The sequence below is a fragment of the Prionailurus bengalensis genome, chromosome B1 (assembly GCF_016509475.1).
Source record: "Prionailurus bengalensis isolate Pbe53 chromosome B1, Fcat_Pben_1.1_paternal_pri, whole genome shotgun sequence".
NCBI lineage: Eukaryota > Metazoa > Chordata > Mammalia > Carnivora > Felidae > Prionailurus > Prionailurus bengalensis.
In genome coordinates, this window is record NC_057344.1 from 76616427 (window position 1) to 76626217 (window position 9791).

The 9791-nt window shown below is 39.0% G+C and overlaps 1 pseudogene; it reads left to right on the top strand.

Moving 5' to 3' along the window:
* Positions 1-720: 720 nt before the first annotated feature.
* On the top strand, positions 721-1177 carry LOC122475614 (annotated as a pseudogene).
* Positions 1178-9791: the final 8614 nt, after the last annotated feature.

The following is a 9791-nucleotide window of genomic DNA, read 5'->3' on the forward strand; positions in this document are numbered from 1 at the left end:
ACTACTCATCACCCCTCACTGCTTAGTTCTTGTAGTCTTTACAGTGATGCTAGATAAGCTCAAATGACACTGTATAATTTTATTATCTGCCTTTCTAGTATTAAGACAAGGTCACAATCCCCGTCACCCACCCCCTGCTGTCTTGAGGTCAATAGTATGAAATTATAGCATTAATTCTGAACCTCAATCATCCTGAATTAAATGTGACTAAACCTGCTTAATACGTGTATGCCATAGTTAATATGAATTCATTTATCTCCTAGACAGTTTTCATCATTTTATCTGTTGGTTTACAAGCCAACTAATCAGATGTCCATTTCCTTACAGGTTATCAAAGAAAAACAGTAGTACCTCAGTTATGGCTTCACGGTTTGAGGGAAGAAAAAGAACTCTTTACCAAAACAGAGGAGCATTTAATAATTATAACTTATAGTAACTTATGGACAATTTAAGGAGAAACTAAGGAAATCCCAATAAAAGCAGTATCTTAAATCTTACTGAGTATAAATAATTACTCTGAAATTTAATCCACCCCAGATGGCTAGTCTAAACCAGTCATAGTTATTCTATTGCCTTGCCAGTAATTGGTTCCAAATTTTCATGTGACCAATGGTACCAGGATTCATAGAAATACTTTCTCACTCCTGCTCTTTCCCTGCTGCTGGGTTGTGTGTGTGTGTGTGGGGGGGGGGGGGGGTGGTGCTCCAGTGTAGTCAAGATTTGGCTTCACCCATAAGTCAACACCAGCCATGGCTGAGGAAGGCTTTGCTGTTGGAGGCATAATGAAGGTTAAAACTGCTTTACAAGAGGTGCTAAAGACGGCCTTCATCCACGATGCCCTAGCGCGTGGAATTCACAAATCTGCCAAAGCCTTAGACAAGTGCCAAGCCCATCTTTGTGTGCTTGCATCCAACTGTGGTGGCCCTATGTATGTCAAGTTGGTGGAGGCCCCGTTGTACTGAACACCAGATCAACCAAATTAAGGTTGATGACAACAAGAAACTAGGAAAGCTAGGTAGGCTTCTGTAACACTGACAGAGAGGGAAAACCCCATTAAGTGGTTGGTTGCAGTTATATGGTGGTTAAGGACTATGGCAAAGAGTCTCAGGCCAAGGATGTCATCAAGGAATACTTCAAATGCAAGAAATGAACAAATAAAAAAGTTGATTCTTTTTCCAAATAAATAAATAAATAAATAAATAAAAATACTTCCTCACGCCTGAGAGTGGTATTCTTTCTCTGGATGTTGGCATATCTGGGTTATGATGCCAAGAATTTCTGATACCATCTTTTTATTGCCTGAGGATGAAGCTGTTACCTAAAGGATGAAGCTCTTGACAAAGAGCTACAAAGTAAACAGATAGCAAAGTAAAGAGATGAAAAAACACTGGATCCTTAATGATATTGTTAGGGAACTGCATCTATCAACCCCGCCCTACCTCTGAACTCCCTTGTTACATGACATAATAAGTTTCCTTATTATTTGGGTATTATTCACAGTATGAGTGGGTTTTATTCATTATTAATAGCCAAAACGTTCTAACTGTTCTACTAAATGTTAGCACCACTTGGCAACACTGTTTCCCCAGATGCTGGTAAAATGATTTTTTCAATTTATCCTGTATTTTCCAGTGTAGTTAGAGAACACGCTGGAGAATATTCATGGCTCCAAAATTTTTTAAACTCTCCCAGATACCTAGTCCTCAATGGCCTGTCAGGATTCGTTTCTGTCAAAAGCTGCTATTCTCTTCCTTTCATCCAGGTACTCCACTGACCTCCACTGCACACTCACTCAGGTCAGGTTTGAGAATCCTTAACAAGAAACGCATGGGGCACCTGGGTGGCTCAGTTGGGTTAGTCGTTTGACTTCAGCTCAGGTCATGATCTCACCATTCCTGAGTTAGAGCCCCACTCTGGGCTCTGTGCTGACAGCTTGAAGCCTGGAGCCTGCTTTGAATTCTGTGTCTCCCTCTCTTTCTGCCCCTCCCCAGCTCACACTCAGTCTCTCCCTTTCAAAAATAAATAAATACTAAAAAAAAAACAAAACAGGAAGCACATAAAGTTCTTTCCTTAATAGGAAGCATATAAAGCATATAAAATGTGTTAAGATCCTGCTTTGTGCTGTTGCCTGTAACTGTTACCTGAACTCTGCTTAAGTCCTGAACTCTTTTGACTAGACTGCTTAGAATACATTTCTGCCTTCATTTGGCCCTTCTCCCTCGTGTTAACTGACGCAAGTTAAAGAGACTTCCTCCAAACTCACCTGTAAGAGCCCCCTTATTACTTAAGCTTCATCTGCCTACCTGAATTCCTATTCTGTTCCTTCTCTGACTTTTGGTGTCCTTGTGTTTATTTAGAGAAAGGTAAAATTTATATATAAGAAGAAAATGAATAGTCCAAAGTATATTGAAGAAGTATTTTAACAGGAGTGACCACAACAGTGATTCATAGTTTCTTTATGCCCATTTTCTTTTTTGAGGGAAGGAGAATTTATAAGCTGTTAACTTTGTATGCTCCACATGAACTGTTGTAAAAGTTGCAGATGCATATTGAATTTAGTGGTTTCCTTTTTTTTTTTTTAACTACCAAAGATTCCAAAGAGAGAAGAGAAATTAGCCAGAAAGGGTTACTTCCAGAGCAACTTTTATTAAAATATCATTAGCAACAGTTCAGTATATAAAGTTAATGACTTCTTTAATATATCCTCTTGTCATTTATAGACACCAGTCCGTTAACCTGAGTGAGTAATCACCTCTGTTTTCCCTTCAGTTAAGCTTAGTTTTAGGGGTAAGCCAGACTTTTCTCTGGCTTGTGTTTATAAAATGATTTCTTGCAATCTGCTTTATGTGCATTTACACATATGAAAAGATCTAAATATATTACAGAGCCTTTACTTTTATATATTAACTATGTGAAATTTACTTTCCTAGCCATCAAAATATTTCTTGTTTTAATTATCAGTTAGGTTCTCGTGTTCTTCTTGTAATACACTCTTGAATTACTTTCCTACCTGCTATAAAATTCTTTGAAACTATTCATTATGTGTTAGGAAAACATTTTGGAGATCCAGATCTCCAAAGGCTTTTTTATAAAAAGCAATTTATCATCAACATTAAAAAGTTTTTTTTTCTGGGGCGCCTGGGTGGCGCAGTCGGTTAAGCGTCCGACTTCAGCCAGGTCACAATCTCGCGGTCCGTGAGTTCGAGCCCCGCGTCAGGCTCTGGGCTGATGGCTCGGAGCCTGGAGCCTGTTTCCGATTCTGTGTCTCCCTCTCTCTCTGTCCCTCCCCCGTTCATGGTCTGTCTCTCTCTGTCCCAAAAATAAATAAAAAACGTTGAAAAAAAATTTTTTTTTTAAATAATAAATCAAAACTTTTTTTTTTCTAAGGATAGTATTAAGAAAGTAAAAAAACAACTCAAAGAATGGGAGAAAATATTTGTAGCTCATATATTTGATAAGGGACTTGTATGCAGAATATATAAAGAACCCGTATACTCAGTAATAAACAGGCAAATAACCCAATTAAAAATAGTCAACAATGTTTTAGCAGACTCTATTCTTTCTTTTTGTTTTATTAATGTTTATTTGTGAAAGAGAGAGAGAGAGCGTGGGAGAGGGGGGCAGAGAGAGAGGGAGACACGGAACTCGAAGCAGGCTCCAGGCTCTGAGCTGTCAGCACAAAGGCTGACTCAGGGCTCGAACTCATGAATGGTGAGATCATGACTAGAACTGAAGTTGGACACTTAACCAAGTGAGTCACCCAGGTGCCCCTAGGAGGTAATTTAAAAAAAAAAAAATGCATTAGAGACAAAAGAAATAAAATGTCTGATATAATTCTTGCCCTTAGATTCAAGGGACAGAGTGCAAAACCAATTGCTCTGTGAAACAAATGGAATCTTTTTGGTTTTGTGGTGGGTTTTTTTAGTGGGTTGTTTTTTTTTTTTTTTGGTGTTTATTTAATTTTTTGGTGAGAGAGAGAGCCTGCACACAAGCAGGGGAGGGGCAGAGAAAGAAGGGGACAGAGGACCTGAGGACAGCCCCATGCAGGGCTTGAACCCACAAACGGCGAGATTGTGACCTGAGACAAAGTTGGATGTTCAGCTGTCTGAGCCACCCAGATTCTCCTCTTACTGTGTTTTTTTTTTTTTTTAATTTTTTTAACGTTTTATTTTTGAGACAGGGAGAGACAGAGCATGAACAGGGGAGGGTCAGAGAGAGGGAGACACAGAATCTGAAACAGGCTCCAGGCTCTGAGCTGTCAGCACAGAGCCTGACGCGGGGCTCGAACCCACGGACCGTGAGATCATGACCTGAGCTGAAGTCAGCCGCTTAACTGACTGAGCCACCCAGGCGCCCCACCTCTTATTGTGTTTTAATTGACTAGAAGCTCAACGTGAACCATTGTCATAAAACCATTATTCAATCTTAGGCTGCATTTATAGAAAGGTGATATTCACAACTGAAGTAGGCAGTTAGTCCCCAATGCCTCCTGTCCTCTGATGTTCAATGTCTATGTGTAATCCTGTAAACTGGACCTGCTGACTCAATTGTAACAAATAGAATATGGCAGAAGTGATGGGATACTCCTTCTGAAATTATATTCTAAAGAGACTGGTCCTTCGTGCATGCTCTGTCGCTCTCCCTCCTTCCCTCCTTTCTTCCTTCCCTCCTGGGGATCACTTGCTCTAGAGTGAGCAAGTTGTCTGATGCATCATGATGTGAGCAGTCTTATGGAGAGACTCATGTGGTGTGATGAGGAATTGAGGCCCTCAATTCAATGGCCCATGAGAAAGTTCAGCCTTCTAAAAACCACATGAGTGAGTTTAAAAGAGATCTTTCAGCCCCACTTGAGTCTTGAGATGACTACAGCCCTAGTTGATGACCTAACTGCAACCTGATGAGAAACTTTGAATCAGAATCACTCAGCCAAACCCTTTCCAAATTCTTGACCCGCAGAATTATGAGTTAATAAATGTTTATTGCTGTTTTAAAGTTGTCCAATTTGGGGGTAATTTGTTACACAGGAAAAATTAATGGAAGGAAAATGGAGGACTAGAACATGGAACTCAGTACCCAGACCGCATCTAGAACATTTACTTTCTTCAGTTCTGAGTACTGTCTTTAAGCACGTTGACAATCTGGAATGTATTGGGGACATGTAATAAGGGCTGTGAAGGAGCTAGAAACCATGTCACAAAAGGGATCCTTGAGTGAACTCAGGACATTAGGATAGGAAAAAAATAAATGTAGGGGAGGAATGTGATAGCTACTTTCAAGCATCATAAAATTCTATGAAAGAGTTGCTAGAATCATGGAACTTAAGAGCTATAGGAGGTATCCAATGCTGCAGCCCCTCATTTTATAAATCAAAAAGGTGAGACTCAAAGTGGTTATGATTCTGACAATGTCACGTGGCTAGTTACTGGTTAACTTGATAATATAACTCTGGATGCCTGAATGAAAAGCACTTGTGCCTTTTGTAGTTTCAGGAATTTATGGATAAAACCTATAGGAAAGCCAACTTTAATTACTTGTGAAGAAAACCTTTCTAGCACCTGGAGCTCTTTTAAGAATACAATGACAGGTGGGGCGCCTAGGTAGCTCAGTCGGTTAAATGTCCGACTCTTGATTTCAGCTCAGGTCATGATCTCATGGTTGGTGAGATGGAGCCCCAAGCTGGGTTCTGCACTGACAATGCAGAACCTGCTTGGGACTCTTTCTCTCTCTCTGCCTCTCCCCTTCACGCACTCACACGTGTGTGCACACTTGTTCTCTCTTAAAATAAATAAATAAATATTTTAAAAAAGAATGCAGTGACAGCTATGTGATGCAGTGGGCTCCCTTATATTGACAGTGTTTAAAACAAATGACCTGGATATCTGCTTAATTAGATAGTAAGTTGAATCAGATTACTTCCAAGCTCCAAACCAAGTCTAATATGGTTTCCATATTAATTTTAAGGTTTAAAAGAATATAAACAGACCAGTGTTTACCGTGACAGTAAAAACAGAATTTTAGGATCTTGAAAACAAAACTCCCTTTATAGAAATAAGCAGTACATGTCCATTAAAGAACACCAGAATAGGGGCGCCTGGGTGGCGCAGTTGGTTAAGCGTCCGACTTCAGCCAGGTCACGATCTTGCAGTCTGTGAGTTCGAGCCCCGCGTCGGGCTCTGGGCTGATGGCTCAGAGCCTGGAGCCTGTTTCCGATTCTGTGTCTCCCTCTCTCTCTGCCCTTCCCCCGTTCATGCTCTGTCTCTCTCTGTCCCAAAAATAAATAAACGTTGAAAAAAAAAATTTTTTTAAAAATTAAAAAAAAAAGAACACCAGAATAGGGGTGCCTGCATGGCTCAATCGGTTAAATGTCCGACTTTGGCTCAGGTCATGATCTCAAAGTTTCTGAGTTTGAACCCTGCATCAAACTCTGTGCTGACAGCACAGAGCCTGCTTCATATCTTCTGTCTTCCTCTTTCTCTGCCTCTCCCCTGCTCATGCACGCTCTCTCTCAAAAATAAACATTAAAAAAAAAAAACAAACAGCACCTGAATAATGAAAAGTACAGCATAGCAAATATAGTCAATGGCCAATAATAATATAACTTTGTATGGTGACAGATGGTAACTAAACTTATTGTGGTGTGCATTTCATAATAATATATAGTTCTCAAATCACTATGTTGTATACCTGAAACTAATATGATATTGTATGTCAACTGTATTTCAATTAGAAAAAAAAAAGAATACCAGAATAAAATGCAGGCACAGAAACTATTGCCAAATTAAGAGTAAAGAATGAAAACAAAGAACGTTGCGTTTCAAGAAACACAAAGAGAAGAAAAAAAGCATACATTTTTACATGTGGATTATTTGTAGAAATGGAAAGGGACACTACAGTGAGATATACCCTATGAACTAGAGTGTAGAACATATTCTTATCCTATTTACATCATAACGAACAGGTTTAGGAGTTACTAGTGTTGGACAGTGGGTAATCAGCGTGGAACTTCTATGTATAACTCTGGGTAATCAGCGTGGAACTTCTATGTATAACTCCCTCTAAAGATAATTAAAAATCAGGAGATGGGTAGGCTAAGAGATAATTCCTACAATTAATGTGCTGTATAGACAGCACCAGTGCATATCACCAGCACTTTTAACACCCACAATAAGACAACAAGGAGTTAAGCAGCTCAACTAGAGCAAAGATTGTAAGTTACACTTAACAATTATGTAAGAAGTGCTTTTTAAAACAACAGTCATGAGTGTTTTTTCATTTATCAGATCCTTGGAAATAAAAAAATAATTACAGTCTGATTCAAGTTGCTTTTTAGTTATAAATATCTCTCACCCATAAAATGCTTTGATAAATAGTGATACATTATTTAGAGATATATTCAGAACATTTATCAACCCAGAGGCTCATATTCATGACAGAATGTGGTCTTCTCCATCTCAGTAATGGCAACTGAATTCTGGTAGTTTGCTTTAGAATTATCCTCAAGTTCCCTCTTGCTGTCATATTCCTCATCTAAAACTTATCAGCTCTATCTTCAAAATATATTCAGGGGGCACCTGGGTGGCTCAGTCAGTTGGCCATCTGACTCTTGATTTCGGCTCAGGTCATGATCCCAGGGTCATGGGATCAAATCCGGTGTCAGGCTATGTGCTGAGAATGGAGCCTGCTTGAGAGTCAATCTCTCTCTCTCTCTCTCTCTCTCTCTCTCTCTCTCTCCCCCCTGCCCCTCTCCCCTGCTTGTGCTCCCTCTCTCTCTAAAATAAAAAATAAACAAGTAAATAAAACAAACCAAAATCCAAAACAGGGACATCAAAATATCATTGTATTTCAACAAATAGTCTCAAAGTCAAAGGTAAACATTTACTTAAGATTGCCATAATTGATTTTAAAAGTTAATCTGAGGGGTACCTGGGTGTCTCATTTGGTAAAGTGTCCAACTCTTGGTTTCAGCTCAGATCATGATCTCATAGTTTCATGAGTTCGAACCCCAAATTTGGCTCTGCACTGGCATTGAGTGGAGCCTGCTTGGGATTCTCTCTCTCACTCTCTCTCTGTCCCTCCCCAACTTGCACTGTCTCAGTCTCTCTCAAAATAAGTAAATAAATAAACTGAAAAATAAATAAAAAATAAAAAGTAAATCTGAATATATACTTCAGTGTTTTAAAAAGGGTAAATAGTAGGAACACCTAGGTGGCTGAGTTGGTTAAGTGTCTGACTTTGGCTCAGGTCATCATCTTGCAATTCGTGAGTTTGAAGTGCAGAACCTGCTTGGGATCCTCTGTTGCCTTCTCCCTCTGCCCCTCCTTCCCTCACATGTTCTCTCTCAAAAACAAACATTAAAAAAGTAGTGTAAATAGTATTTGAGATTGTTAAATTAGTGGCAACATTAGATCTTCTGATTTTTATTATACTTTTAATAAATGACTTAAGTAAATAATGTTATTAATATATTTGGTGTTTATTTGAATAGTTTATAGAATTATGAATTATATATTCATATAGAGCAAATATTACTACTTCTTAATATTTATAATGTAACCAAGCATATTGCCTATATGTCAGGGGAAAAGAAAACCTACATAATGCAAAATCATGTTTCATTATGCTTAATTTGAGAGGAAATTGCTTTCTGTTTTTTATAAAGCAGCAGTATTAGATGAAGTTTTATAAACACCTTGAATTTGATTAACATCTGAAATCAAAGTTGGTAATACAATACAAGCATCTTTTTTTTTTTTTTTTTTTTAATTTTTTTTTTTTTTCAACGTTTATTTATTTTTGGGACAGAGAGAGACAGAGCATGAATGGGGGAGGGGCAGAGAGAGAGGGAGACACAGAATTGGAAACAGGCTCCAGGCTCTGAGCCATCAGCCCAGAGCCCGACGCGGGGCTCGAACTCCCGGACCGCGAGATCGTGACCTGGCTGAAGTCGGACGCTTAACCGACTGCGCCACCCAGGCGCCCCAAGCATCTTTTAATAAAATGCAGAAATAGCTTCAATAAAATGTATATTTAATTTTTTTGGTTTTTAGATGTTTTGGGTTTTTTTGTTGTTATTGTTGTTTATTTTTGAGGGAGAGAGCAGGGGAGGGGCAGAGAGAGGGGGACAGAGGATCCAGAGGGCTCTGCACTGCTGATCATGGCCTGAGACAAAGTTGGATGACTAATTGACTGAGTCACCCAGGTGCCCCAAAAGAGTGACATCAGCTATTTGGAGATGCCAGGGATTGAACCCGGGACCTCACACATGCGAAGCATGTGCTCTACCACTGAGCTGTATCCTCCCAGCCATTTTTTAGATTTTTTTTTTTTTTTGTGAAATGTATCCTTTAAATGGAACAATGTATAAGCCACATATGCATGGTTTCAAATAATCATGATAAATCCATGTACCTGGGTGAAGAAATAGCATTACTGCTACCAGTGCTCTGTGTGCCCCTCCACATAACATCTTCCTCTTTCTCCCCAGAGGCAGCTTGATTTTGCGTCCACCATTCATTTGCTTTTCCCCACCATCTGTGTGTGTGTGTGTGTGTGTGTGTATATGTATATATATATATATATATGTGTGTATATATATATATATATATAATCAGTAAAGAATATATTACTTAGTTTTGAAAACTAGAGTAGCAATCACAAAACTAGTTGCATAAGGAAAAAGCAATATTATCATCATTTGTTGAAGGCAGTCAGGAGAAAACATACTGAACGGAGTCTCTGGGTCATAGTCTGGTTTCAGCTCCTCTGAGAGTTTATAAGAGACTTCCTCTTTC